The sequence below is a fragment of the Mobula birostris genome, chromosome 10 (assembly GCF_030028105.1).
Source record: "Mobula birostris isolate sMobBir1 chromosome 10, sMobBir1.hap1, whole genome shotgun sequence".
NCBI classification, from domain to species: Eukaryota; Metazoa; Chordata; class Chondrichthyes; order Myliobatiformes; family Myliobatidae; genus Mobula; species Mobula birostris.
The window spans coordinates 67794917-67808764 of record NC_092379.1 but is presented as its reverse complement, the minus strand read 5'-3'; the positions used below and the strand labels follow the sequence as shown (position 1 = coordinate 67808764).

The following is a 13848-nucleotide window of genomic DNA, read 5'->3' as shown; positions in this document are numbered from 1 at the left end:
GATCAATAATAACTTGTGACTGTGGGACATGTGGACCAGTCAATCAATTATCGAAAAAAGTCCTTGCTTACAAATGAAGCTGATGCAGAGCAATGATTGTGCAAGATCAGAATAATATTCGTTTGCCAAGGGTTATGGAAGATCTCCGTACTTCCCGTCTTGTTTTGACGACAAAGCCCAAAGAGATTCTACTCAACATCACAGATGTAGAGGCCAGGTGCTTATCAAAAGTAGAGATGCCCATCACAGCATGAAGGGTATAACAGAGACCCTAAGACCCAGGACATGCTCTCCGCTCATTGATGCTATCAGGAAGAAGGTACAGGTGCCTCAGGACAACACAAAACCAGGTTGTGGAATAGATATTACCCCTCAAGCCTCATTGATCCCGGTTCTTGCCATAGCTTTGGGCCATATTCTCAAACGGTGTTTTATTTTTAAACTTAGACCGAAGTTCTCTTAAAGGTAATTGAAGTTGTACAGGTCAACAAGCACTAAACACGGGCCTTGATATTCTTCCTGATAACTAACATCAGATGGTTGGAGTGGCACGATCTTTCCACCAATAATTTCTATCATCTCAATTGATACAGACATCTATACACTGCATCCAAGTATCATCTATCATTTCACCTATGCATTTCTATTTTAACAGAAGTAATTGGCTGAATCATGCAAAGTGTTGCAGACTATTGCTTGGCAGCCCATCCAGCTGTGCCTTCTATAGGTCAATGTTTATTGGGTACATTGTTCATGAACATTTCTGAAGGCAGATATAGCATTATTTTAAAGTTTAATTCATAGAGTAGCACTTTGTTAATCTTACACCAATTTTCCAAATGCTGCAAATCGGAAATTCCCTTCCAACCCACTTCAGTAGTGAATAAGAAATATTTCTAGGAATGAATGCAGGGGAAAAGAACATCATCTAACAGCAGGATTTGGTGTTAGCTAATATCAAATGTTTAACAATGGCATTATATAAATTCACTGGCTCTATACATTTAAAGCTCAGTTAATCAGTTGCAAAGGCAACTTTCACCACTCTCTCTGCATTCTCTGTAAGATCCTTCAGTGCAGCACGCAGCATCTTGTACTGAGAAATGATGAGCCTGCTCCAAAAATGGAGCCAATGACTGGGACAATGTCGAGAGCAGATCCCAGGGCTGAAACAATAACAACAGCAACACCGCCCCCCCCCCCCCCCCAACCTAACCTCATAATTGCATCTATGGTTATTTCCTCCAGCAGCGGAGCTATTACTGTCGCCTTCAACTCTTCCACAGGTCTTCCTGCTCTGTTGGCCAGTCTTTGAAGAGGAGCACCATCTAGACCCAGGCAGTTCCGAAGTGGAGAATGGCTCCAATCAATATACTGATATCACAAGTGAGAGAGACACTAGGAACTGGGATCGCACCCACTACCTCTGACAGTGTTGCAAACATGCAGATAAATGTTGTCAGAATCTTAAAGTTTTTCTGAACTATCTCCACACTTAGATTCGGAAGGGCCAGGACAAAGGTATTTTTCTTTACATTATTTATATCATCTTCGAATCTTTCATTTAACCGAATGAAATCAAAACGATCCGGCTCTAAACTGGATATCAGGAACACAGTTGGATCCCGAAACACCGCATCTTTCAGTCTCCTGACACAGTCACTCCGAATCCTTTCCAGATTTTCTTCTTAATTAATAACCCTCTTTTGTTTCCTCATGGACCAAAGATGGACATCAATCTTAGAGCAGACAAAATAGATCTTTTCCCCCAGCCATTTAATCTCTTTGGCAAGCTTCCACATCATTTTCTCTGAACCAAACAGTGGAGATTATGATAAAGAAATCAAATCTTTTGAATTTCATTTCTGTGAGATATTTAGCTGCTGGAAATTGTGTATTTCCGATCCCTGGCAGGTCCCAATAGCAAACATTGGGCAGAGTGGGATGTGAGTACCCGGTTGGCTCCTTTGTTGTTTCTGTGTTCCCAACTTCAGCTCCGAAGTCCTCTCATAGCGTTGATGAAGGTGGATTTTCCTGTACCTGTTTCTCCAATCACTGCAATGTTAAGCTCTGTTTTGTCCACATTAGTTATTTTCTTCTCTATCAGTGGTTGAACTTTTTCCACCCCACCTGTTTCGAAATCAGCCTTTAGTTTGCTCAGTTCTTCCTGTGTGAAGAATGAGGGGGTCTCAGTCTCTGCCACTGGTTCACTAAAATAAAATATGTTCCATTAACATTCTCAATTGAAAGAATTTCTATTTGTAATGCATGTCACATCTTTCACAGAACATCATCATGTCAGTCCTTCTTATTCATGGTCCAAGTGCTGTTGCTGTTACAATTTGCTATGCAACAGTGACAGGGTACCTATAGTTGTTATTATAACGTGCATGAGCACGAGTAGAGTCATTGGAAACTACAGCACAGAAACAGGGATTGACCTGAACTGGGACTATAGCCCCCCATACTCCTATCATTAAATGTTAAAATCAAGCTCACAAGCACCACTTATGCTGGCAATTTATTCCACACTCTCACAACCCTCTGACAGATTAATATACTTTGACTTTGCTTAATCACCATTGATTTATCAGATGGAGCTCATAGATCTCAACCCGTTTGTCCACAGAGCAGCATCTTCACATATTCTACAATTTTAATTCTGTTCACCCACGTTTCTTCAGCATGTCATCTCATCTCAGTCCAACAAAGTTATCTTAGCTTTTGCCTCTCTGAAATGATATTGCAGGTGAAGTTGGTGATGGGAGATTTGGAGCACATGAAGCCCTATACTGTGAGCACGCTAGTAATTGGTTGATAGGGTGCAGAAGTGGAGTGGTTATCAGAAGATCCTATGCAGATGATGCATCCTGTCTGTAGCCTGGTGCATCAATGGGAATGGGAGCGCTTCATATTGAACCTGGCATGCTTCTATCATTAATAATCTAGTTTCAACACATGATGCTGCACAGTCAAGTAGTTTGAGGGCAAAAGGAGAGAAACATTTTCCAAGAACATGCCCATCCTCAACCATTGTGAGTGCTATAGATGTGGCTGAAATGTTCACAAGAATGGTATTCAATAACCAGGTCAAATGGCGACAGGAGCCGGCAACTTCCTGAACATGTAAATAACGTACAGAAGACCTCTGCTCTTTCAATGTAGGTACCAACACAACAAGACATAACATTGCTCAGGTGTCAAATCCGGTACAGCTAGTGACTACCAAATCCGGTGAAACTAAAACATCAAAGCAATGGGCTTTGCCATAATGGGACTCTCAAGAATCATTAATGCACAGGCACACCTACACCTAATTTGGATTCTGCAAGGACAATTTGATCTTTAAAGTTTGTTTTCAAATAGATCAGTTGTAGACACAAGAGCTTCTTCATATAAATAATGAAAACTGCCTTTGATCCCAGGCTGAATCTTCACAGAGTGTGGCAAAAAGAATCACACTCTTTCAGTAGGCACCAGTGGTTAGTGATGACCCAGGAACTACCAGTTCAAAGAGAAACAGCAAACCCATCCCTCCCTCCTCACCAAAAATGAAAGGTAATATGATCATTAAACCACCCTCCAAACCCCCTCCCCTGCACAAAATGCAACAAGAACAATAGCCCCGCTCCCCACTCCATATTGACAAATACAGTACTGTGCAAAGGTCTCAAAGGTATTATACACAATTTATTATATAAAATTGGCACATGGCCAAGTGGTTAAGGTGTTGGTCTAGTGATCTGAAGGTCGCTAGTTCGAGCCTCAGCTGAGGCAGTGCGTGGTGTCCTTGAGCAAGGCACTTAACTACACATTGCTCTGCCACGACACCAGTGCCAAGCTGTATCGGCCCTAGTGCCCTTCCCTTGGACAACATCGGTGGCGTGGAGAGGGGAGACTTGCAGCATGGGCAACTGCCGGTCTTCCATACAACCTTGCCCAGGCCTGCGTCCTGGAAACCTTCCAAGGCGCAAATCCATGGTCTCACGGATGCCTAATATATAGAAATTATATAAAATCAAATTATAACAAATTAAGTAAAATATGGAAGCAGGATTAGGGGATGTTTTTTAGCTGAATGATATGGGAGCTGGTGGGCCCCATTGTGGTTCCTGGTGACTGCATCTGCAGCAAGTGTTAGTTACTCAAGGAACTCAGGCTCAAATTTGAGGAGCTGGAATCTGAGCTTCAAATACTGCGATGCATCAGGGAGAGTGAAAGTTACCTAGACTCTGTGCTCAGTCGGTGATCAGGGCCAAGACAGTGTGAATGCGAGTGAGGCACTTGGGGTGGAGGGGGGTTCCAACAGGGAGTGTTGGAGGAATCTCAGACCCTGAACTTGGTCTGAATTTGATGCAATACACACAAAATGCTGAAGGAACTCAGCAGGCCAGGCAACATCTATGGACAAGAATAACCAATCGACATTTTGGGCCGAGAACCTTCATTTCTTAGCCCAAAACGTCTACTGTTTACTCCTTTGCATACATGCTGCCTGGTCTGCTGAGGTTCTCCAGCATTTTGTGTGTATTACTTTGATTTCAATCACCCACAGATTTTCTCTTGTTTGAGATTGATGCTCCTTCTGAGGATGAGACAGAGGACTGTAGGGAAGATGAGCAACTGAACCATGGCACTGTGGTTCATGGAGCCGTTCAAGAAGTGGGAGAGAAGAGAAATGTAGTTGTAACTGGTGATTGTATAGACAATGGAATAGGCATAATTCTCTGTCACAAGGATTGAGAATCCCAAAAGCAATGTTATCTATCTGGTTCCTGGGTCTGGGATATTAGATTAGATTATGAAGACACACAGTCCTCTTTTATTGTCATTTAGTAATGCATGCATTAAGAAATGATACAATATTTCCTCCGGTGTTATATCACAAAACACAGGACAGACCAAGACTAAAAAAGCTACCAAAACCACATAATTATAACACATAGTTACAACAGTGCAACAATACCATAACTTGATGAAGAACAGTCCTTGAGCACAGTAAAAAGTTCGAAGTCTCTCAAATGTCCCACATCTCAACCAGACGGGAGAAGGAAGAAAAACTCTCCCTGCCATGCCCGACCACAGTCCGACTCTGAGTCGTCCAAAAACTTCAAGCCTCCATCAGCTCTCCGACACCGAGTACCGAGCACCATCTCTATTCAAACAATTCGACCTCAATCTCGGTCGCCAACAGCAGGCAAAGCCGGGGATTTTGAGGCCTTCCCTCCAGAAGATTCTCGATCGCGCAGTAACAACAGCAGCAAACGGGCGCTTAAGAAATTTCTCTAGATGTTTCTCTGTGCTTTCACGTCAGTCTCCATCAAATCAGAATTGTCCACAGCCCCTATTTAATGGATATGATATCATTTTCACCGGAGGGCTGCGCAGAAAAATTGCAGAGAAATTATGCATGGGAAGGGGAAGGGTTCCGTTTTTGTGGTTCATGTCAGTACCAGTGATCTTGGAAGCTAGGAACTAAATCAAAATGCAGAAACAAAAAGTTAATAATCTCTGGATTGCTACATAAGCAACGTGCAATTGGCACAGGGTTAATAAAATGAGAAAGATAAATGTGCTGTTAAATTTCGGTGTGGGAGAAGTGGGTATACATTTGTGGAACATTAGCACCAGTGTTGGAGAAAGGGAGCTATTCTGATGGGATAGGCTGTACCTGAACTAGGCTGGGACCACAGTCCTGGCAAATTGCATAACTAGGGCTGTGCTGGGTTTTAAATTAAATTGCAGGGGTGGATTGAACAGGTCAGAGAGGTCAGGATAATTTTAAATGGAAGGAGAATCCAGGAGAGATTACAGAAGTCTCCAAATTAATGAATAAGACAAGTTTAGAACGGGATAAGAAATTATCTTCAGAAACGTGGAGACAATATTGAAAAGAGAGCTGAATACAGAACTGTATCTGTTATATTTCAATGCATGATGTATATATAATAAAGTAGATGATATCATAGCACAGTTATAGGTTGCTGGATATGGGCATCACTGGGTCATGGTTGAAGGAAGAGCACAGCTGGGAGCTTAACATCCGAGGATACATATCGTATGAAAAGGAAAGGCAGCTGGGCAGAGATATTGGATGGCTTTGTTTCTTTAATAAATAAATAAATTCACTCAAAAGATATGGCATATGATTAGAAGATGCAGTCTACAAGGGATTAAAAAAAGACTTTCCTGGGATCTTTATTTAGGCCTCCAAATGGTAGCAAGGATATGTGGTACAAATTACAAAGGAAGACAGAAAAGGCATGTAAAGAAGGTAATATTATGTTAGTCATGGAAGATTACAATATGCAGATTTATTGGAAAATCAGTTTTCCACTCGATTCCAAGAGGAGTTGGTAGAATGCCTATAAGACCTATTTTTCAAACAGCTTCTTGTTGAGATCAGGAGGGAAAATTCTGGACTGGGTGCTGTGTAATCAGATTTGTTTAAGGGGCCGAAGTTAAAGGAACCCTTAGGAGACAGTCATCATACTAGTATCAATACACCCTGCAGTTTGAGAGGGAGAAGATAAAAATGGATCAGTATGCAGAGCAATAAAGGGAATAACAGAAGCAGAAGAGGAGAATGAGCCAAAGTTCACTGGAAGGCAACACTAGCAGGGATAATAGAAGAGTAATGGTTGGAAACTTTGAGAACAATTACACCATAAGACATAGGAACAGAAGAACTAGGTCATTTGGCCCAATGCATCTGCTCTGCCATTGCATCATGACTGATCCATTTCCTTCTCAACACCATCCTCCTGCCTTCTCCCCAAAACCTTCATACCCTGACTAATCAAGAACCTATCAACCTCCACCTAAAATGTACTCAATAACCTGCCCTGCACATCAGGCAGTGGCAATGTATTCCAGAGATTCGCCACCCTCTCATTTAAGAAAGATCATTTTCTTCTATACTCTGAATGAAAGTTCCTCTGTTTGGAGGATGTGCCCTGTGGTCATAAACTCCCACATCATAGGAAAAATCCTCTCCACATCCAGGGTATTTAGGCCATTCAGCAGGTTTCAGTGAGATTATCCCCTGGTTCGACTAAATTCCAGTAAGTGCAAGTCACTGTCACTAATAGCTCCTCATACGATAATCGCTTCATTCCTGGAATCATTCTTGTGAACTTTCTCTGAACCCTCTCCTATGTCAGCACATCCTTTCTTAAATAAAGGGCCCAAAACTGCTCACAATACTGCAAGAGAGGCTTCACCGGTGCCTTCTAAAGTCTTGGCCTTAAATCGTGGTTTTTATATCATTGACCACTCAAAATGAATATTAACTTTGCGTTTTCCTTCCTCATCACCAAATCAACCTTCAAATGGACCTCTAGGTAATCCTGTATGAGGACACCCAAGTCACTTTGCAATTCAATTTTTAAAAATTTCCTCCTCACTCAGAAAATAGACTACTCTTTTATTCCTTCTACCAAAGTGCCTGACTGTATATTACCCAACACTGTATTCCTTTTGTCACTTCTTTTGGCTTTCACCTAATCAGTCTAAATCCTACTGTAGCCTCCCTGCTATCTTAAGACTACCTGTCACTCTACCTATCTTTGTATCAACTGCAAACTTGGCCACAAAGCCATCAATTCTATCATCCAAGTAATTGACATACAACATAAAAAGAAGCAGCCCCAACACTGACACCTGCAGAACACTACTAGTCACAGGCAGCCAAGTTTGAAGACAGAAGATCAGTTCTAAAGGGCGGATGAGGCTACCATGCCAACAAGAGAAGTCAACACAGCATTAAAGCAAAATAGAGGACATACAATATAGAAAATAATACTGGGAATTTTAAGCATTGGGAAGTGTTTAAAAAACTAAAAGTAAGCAACTAGGGAAAAACAGTAACAAGGGAAATGATAAATATGAAGGTAAACAAGCTAATAATATAAAGGAGGAAACCAAAAGCTTATATTTTATAGATACTGTTATGTACCCCGTAACTGAGTTGTCAAACCAGCAGAAATGGAACGCTCGTTGGAGTCTGTGATTACTAGGAACTAATAAGGTTTTATTAAAGAAATAAGTAATACAGTACACTAATCACAAGGATATAAATATAACAGGTTAGCAATGATAATACACACATATACACAGAAATAGGGTAATAGGAATCATCCAAGCTCTATCGCAGTTTAGGGGTAAAATGATCAGTCTTAAGTGAAGCAGAGTTCAATTCAGTTTAGTGCAGTTCGAAGTAATCACTGTTGTTGTACCATTGGAGAGAGAGAGAGTGAGAGATGCAGTTGGTTTCAGGCAGACCTTTTGATGTCTTCTAATCCCACTGTGGTCACCGACTGTGATCCCTCTGTTCTGGATACGATCGTTCTTCTGGGGTGAACCCGGCACCCAGGCAAGTGCGGACACACACCCCAGGTTCCCACTGATCGTACCTTTACACCTTGTGAGCCTCTGATAGGTTCCCGTGAAACGGTCCTCCAATCTCCCACCAACTTGTGGGGGCACACTGCTCTTTCCAGGGTCTCGTGGCATGTCTTGTGCCTTAGCAAACCTGCTCGTTTTATCGCACTGCTGGGGTATCACCTGTCCAGTAAACTTAAAACAGTTCAGGTTCAAAGCAACTGGTCTGTCAATATCTGAATTGTGTTTCTTTCTCGTTAATCTCTCTCTTCTCTCTTATTAGCATTTTGAATGTTTCTCCATTGTCTTCCGTTATATCTCTCATTAGCATCATCCGTTCGGTAGCTCTGCTTGGCGTCACACATGACAATACATAAATACTAAATGAGAGGTAAGACTTAACACAGATCTGCTGAAAACTGACAATGGAAAGGTAGTAATGGGGACAAAGAAATGGAAGATGAACTGAATAAGTATTTTGCGACAGTCTTCTCTGTGGAAGACCCTAGCAGTATGCCAGAAATTCGAGCGTCAGGGGGTAGAGGAAGTGTATATGTGATTACTAGGAAGAAAGTGCATGGGAAGCTGAGAAGTCTGAAGGCAGGTATTCACCTGGTCATGATGGTCTACACACCAGGGTTCTAAAAGTGGGTGCTAAAGAAATTGTGGAGCAATAATAGTGATTCTTCCAGAATTACTGGTCTCTGGAATGATTTCAGAACGGAAGGAGGCAAAAGACAGGAAATTATATGCCAGTTAACTTGACTTCAGTGGTTGGGCAAGATGTTAGGGTCTATTATTAAGGATGAGGATTCTGGGTAGTTGAAGGTACATGATGAAATAGGCAGAACTCAGTATGGTTTCCTGAAGGAAAATCTTTTCTGACAAATCTGTTGAAATTCCTTGAGGAAATAGCAGGCAGGATAGATAAAGGAGAGACAGTAGATGTTGTTTTCTTGAATATTCCGTAGGCCTTTGACAGGGTTCTGCAAAGAAGGCTGCAAAGAAGATAAGATTAAAAAAAAAACCTGTATGAATAGATGATTGGCCATCTAGCAGAAAGTAATGAGTTCAAATAAAGGTAACACACATAAAATGCTGTAGGATCGCAGGTCAGGCGCAATAATGAGCTGATCTTTCAGGCAGAGACTCGTCATCCGCCCTGATGAAGGGTCTTGGCCTGAAACATCAGTTCTTTATTCTTTTTCTGGTTGGCTGGCAGTGACTAGTGGTGTTCCATATATATCAGTGCTGAGAAAGCAGGGATTCTGCAGAAGGATTTGGACTGATCAGGAAATGGGAAAAGACGTGGCAGCAGGAATACGGTGTAGTAAGGTGTATCGCCGGGCATTTTGGTCGAAGGGATTAAGATATAGATTAGTTTCTAATGTGGTAAGGAGGGCAAATGCAACATTTCTGAGGACTAGAATATTATAGGAAGGAGGAGATACTGAGGCTTTATCAGGCATTGGACAGACTGCACTTGGAGTACTGTGAGCTTCCCTGGACCCCATATCTATAAAAGGATATGCTAGAGAGACCAGCATATACTCTCGAGAATGTACCAAGGCTGAAACAGTTAATGTAGAAGAAGTCGTTGATAGCTGTGGGCCTGTAGTCATGTGAGTTTAGAAGAAAGTGTTGTGGGGGGTGGAAACTTACTGAAAACTCCTGACACCCCAAAAGCCTTCTACTACCTGAGGCAGAAGTCATAGGCATGCAGGATTACCCCTCAAATTCCTATAATGAATCAAGCTCATCAGCACTTCAAGAAGTCAAACTGTTACACCACATGCTATTCAAAACAGTCACACTTTCCATCAGTACCACACAGAAGATGAAGTAAATATCACTCACAAGATTTAAAGATGTTGCCTGTTTATGCTATTCAAACAATAAAATGACCACGAAGAGAATGGACCAGGGCTTTAGTATGAGGGGGACAGCCTTCCTGGGGGAAGCAACAGTGGCCGTGCCTCTGGTGCAGAGTCTGGCCCTGTGGCTCAGAAGGGTAGGGAAAGGAAGAGGAAGGCAGTAGTGATAGAGGACTCTATAGTTAGGGGGTCAGACAGGCGATACTGTGGATGCAGAAAATAAACTTGGATGAAGTTTGCCTCCCAGGTGCCAGGGTCCGGGATATTTCAGATCGCGTCCAAGATATCCTGCAGTGGGAGAGAGAACAGCCAGAGGTCGTGTACATATTGATACCAATGACATAGGTAGGAAAAGGGAAGAGGTCCTGAAAAAAGACTACAGGGAATTTGGAAGGAAGTTGAGAAGCAGGATCGCAAAGGTAGCAATCTCATGATTAATGCCTGTGCCTTGCGACAGTGAGAATACGAATAGAATTGAGATGGAGGATAAATGCGTGGCTGAGGGATTGGAGCAGGGAACATGGTTTCAGATTTCTGGATCATTGGGACCTGTTTTGGGGCAGGTGTGACCTGTACAAAGAGAACAGGTTGTACTTGAATCCCAGGGTGACCAATATCCTGGCAGGGAGGTTTGCTAAGGCTACTGGGGAGAGTTTAAATTACAATTGTTGGGGGGTGGGAACCGAACTGAAGAGACTGGGGAAGAGGAGGTTGGCTCACAAATAGAGAAAGATTGGAGACAGTGCGAGAGGGAGGATAGGCAGGTGATAGAGAAGCGACGCACTCAGATGAACGGTTTGAGATGTGCCTACTTTAACGCAAGGAGTATTGCAAACAAAGCAGATGAGCTTACAGCATGGATCAATACTTGGAGCTATGATGTGGTGGCCATTACAGAGACTTGGATGGCTCAGGGACAGGAATGGTTACTTCATGGCCAGGCTTTAGATGTTTCAGAAAGGACGGGGAGGGAGGCAAAAGAGTTGGGGGCATGGCACTGTTGATCCGAGTTAGTGTCAAGGCTGCAGAAAAGGTGAACACCATGGAGGGATTGTCCACTGAGTCTCTGTGGGTGGAGGTTCAGAACAGGAAGGGGTCAATAACTTTACTGGGTATTTTCTATAGGCCGCCAAATAGTAAAGGGATATTGAGGAGCAGATAGGGAAACAGATCCTAGAAAGGTGCAATAATAACAGAGTTGTTGTGGTGGGAGATTTTTATTTCCTAAATATCGATTGGCATCTCCCTAGAGCAAAGGGTTTAGATGGGGTGGAGTCTGTTAGGTGTGTGCAGGTAGGTTTCTTGACACAATATGTAGATAAGCCTACAAGAGGAGAGGCTGTACTTGATTTGGTATTGGGAAATGAACCTGGTCAGGTGTCAGATCTCTCAGTGGGAGAGCATTTTGGAGATAGTGATCATAATTCTATCTCCTTTACAATAGCATTGGAGAGAGATAGGAACAGACAAGTTAGAAAAGCGTTTACTTGGAGTAAGGGGAATTAGAACGTTATCAGGCAGGAAATTGGAAGCTTAAATTGGAACAGATGCTCTCAGTGAAAAGTACAGAAGAAATGTGGCAAATGTTCAGGGGATATTTGTGTGGAGCTCTGCATAGGTACATTCCAATGAGACAGGGAAGTTATGGTAGGGTACAGGAAGCATGGTGTACAAAATGCTGTAATAAATCTAGTCAAGAAGAAAATAAAAGCTTAGAAAAGGTTCAGAGTGCTAGGTAATGTTAGAGATCTAAAAGATTATAAGGCTAATAGGAAGGAGATTAAGAAGGAAATTAGGAGAGTCAGAAGGGGCCATGAGAAGGCCTTGGTGAGCAGGATTAAGGAAAACTCCAAGGCATTCTACGTGTATGTGAAGAGCAAGAGGATAAGACGTGAAAGAATAGGACCTATCAAGCGTGACAGTGGGAAAATGTGTATGGAACCGAAGGAAATAGCGGAGGTACTTAATGAATACTTGACTTCCGTATTCACAATGGAAAAGGATCTTGGTGATTGTAGTGATGACTTCCAGCAGCATGAAAAGATTGAGCATGTAGATATTAAGAAAGTGTTACCAGGTGGACGTTGCTAGCGGACCCAAATGCAAGACACAGACACTGAAGTACTAGGAACAGGACAAGGTTTATCGACATAGCAAGGTGAGTAAGGATGAAACGACGCTGGACATTGACACAGGCCTTGGACGTGACTAGGGTTCAGGGCCTGGGCTAGGACTTGGGCTAGAAACATGGGACCCGGACGGGGAACTGGGAACGAGGAGCCTGGACTAGGAACACGGAACTCCGGAACCAGAGCCTGCATAAGGACCCAGAACCTGGGTCTTCGTTGGGACTTGGAACCGGGATTTTGACTCGGAATTGGAACCCGGGTCTAGGCTAGGACCAGGGACTAGAATCTTGGCAAGGACAGGACGTGGCTACAGGACAGGATGAGGTACTCCAGCACAGGATGAGGAACCTCCAGCACTGGGTTGGGCGAGGAGCTCCTGGCTTGGGCGAAGAACCCCTGGGTTGAGCGAGGCACCGGAACTAGATGAGGACACGAATCTCAGATTTGGACAGGGCTGGAACACGGCGCCTGGACTTGGTCTTGGAACACAGGAACACAGAGCCTTGGACTTGAACTGGACTCTCGGAGCCTTGGACGTGGATTGGATGCTCAGAGCCTTGGACGAGGACTGGATGCTCAGAGCATTGGAAGTGGACTGGACGCTCAGAGCATTGGGCGTGGACTGGACCCTCAGAGCCTTGGACGTGGACTGGACCCTCAGAGCCTTGGACATAGACTGGACGAGGTATTCCAGGGCAGGACGTGGCTCCTGGACTAGGGTTTGGCTCAGCTCTTGACTCGGCTTGGTTAGACTCTTGGGTGCGGAATCGGGACTCCTCCTTGGAGCGCAGGGCTGGGACCCTTTCTAGGATGCAAGGCCGGGATCCTTTCTTGAACCCAGCGCCGGGATCCTTTTTTGAACCCAGGGCTGGGATGCTTTCTAGGACACTTGCAGAGGTAAACTGCTGAGAGACTCCTGGACTGGACGAGAACACAAAGCCTTGACTTGGACAGGACTGCAACATGGCGCCTGGAACTTTTAACACAGGAACACAGAACACAGAGGCAGGATGCCTCCTTGGAAACAGGACTTAAGGCCGGGGCTTTACACAGAGTCAGGACCTCTCCTTGGGGAAAGGACCTAAGGCCAGGACTCCTCTTTAACACGAACACTAAACACAGGGACACAAAGTGATAGTTCCAAACTAAACGATAGATAGTTCCTTATCTTAGCATGGCAAGGCTCCGGTCTCACTCTAGCAGTTGAACTTGACGGGGATGCAAGCGAGGCTTCAGAAGGAAGGGGAAGGGAACAGTCCAGCAGGGAATCCTTGGTTTGAGAGGTATTTATGTGACAACCCAAAACAAGAATCAGGTGCCTCAATTAAGGCACCCAATGGAACAAGAGGAAACAGGAAAACCTGGCTAAGGAATTGACAGACTGGACTGTGAACCAGAATGCAGACTTCACGGACCAGACCATGACAGAAAGAGGATGTGCTGGAGTTTTTGGAAAGTATCAA

At 43.6% G+C, this 13848-nt stretch overlaps 1 pseudogene; it reads right to left on the bottom strand.

Annotated features, from left to right (window-relative positions):
• Positions 1 to 1015: 1015 nt before the first annotated feature.
• LOC140203696 (interferon-gamma-inducible GTPase 10-like) lies at positions 1016 to 13058 on the bottom strand (annotated as a pseudogene).
• Positions 13059 to 13848: the final 790 nt, after the last annotated feature.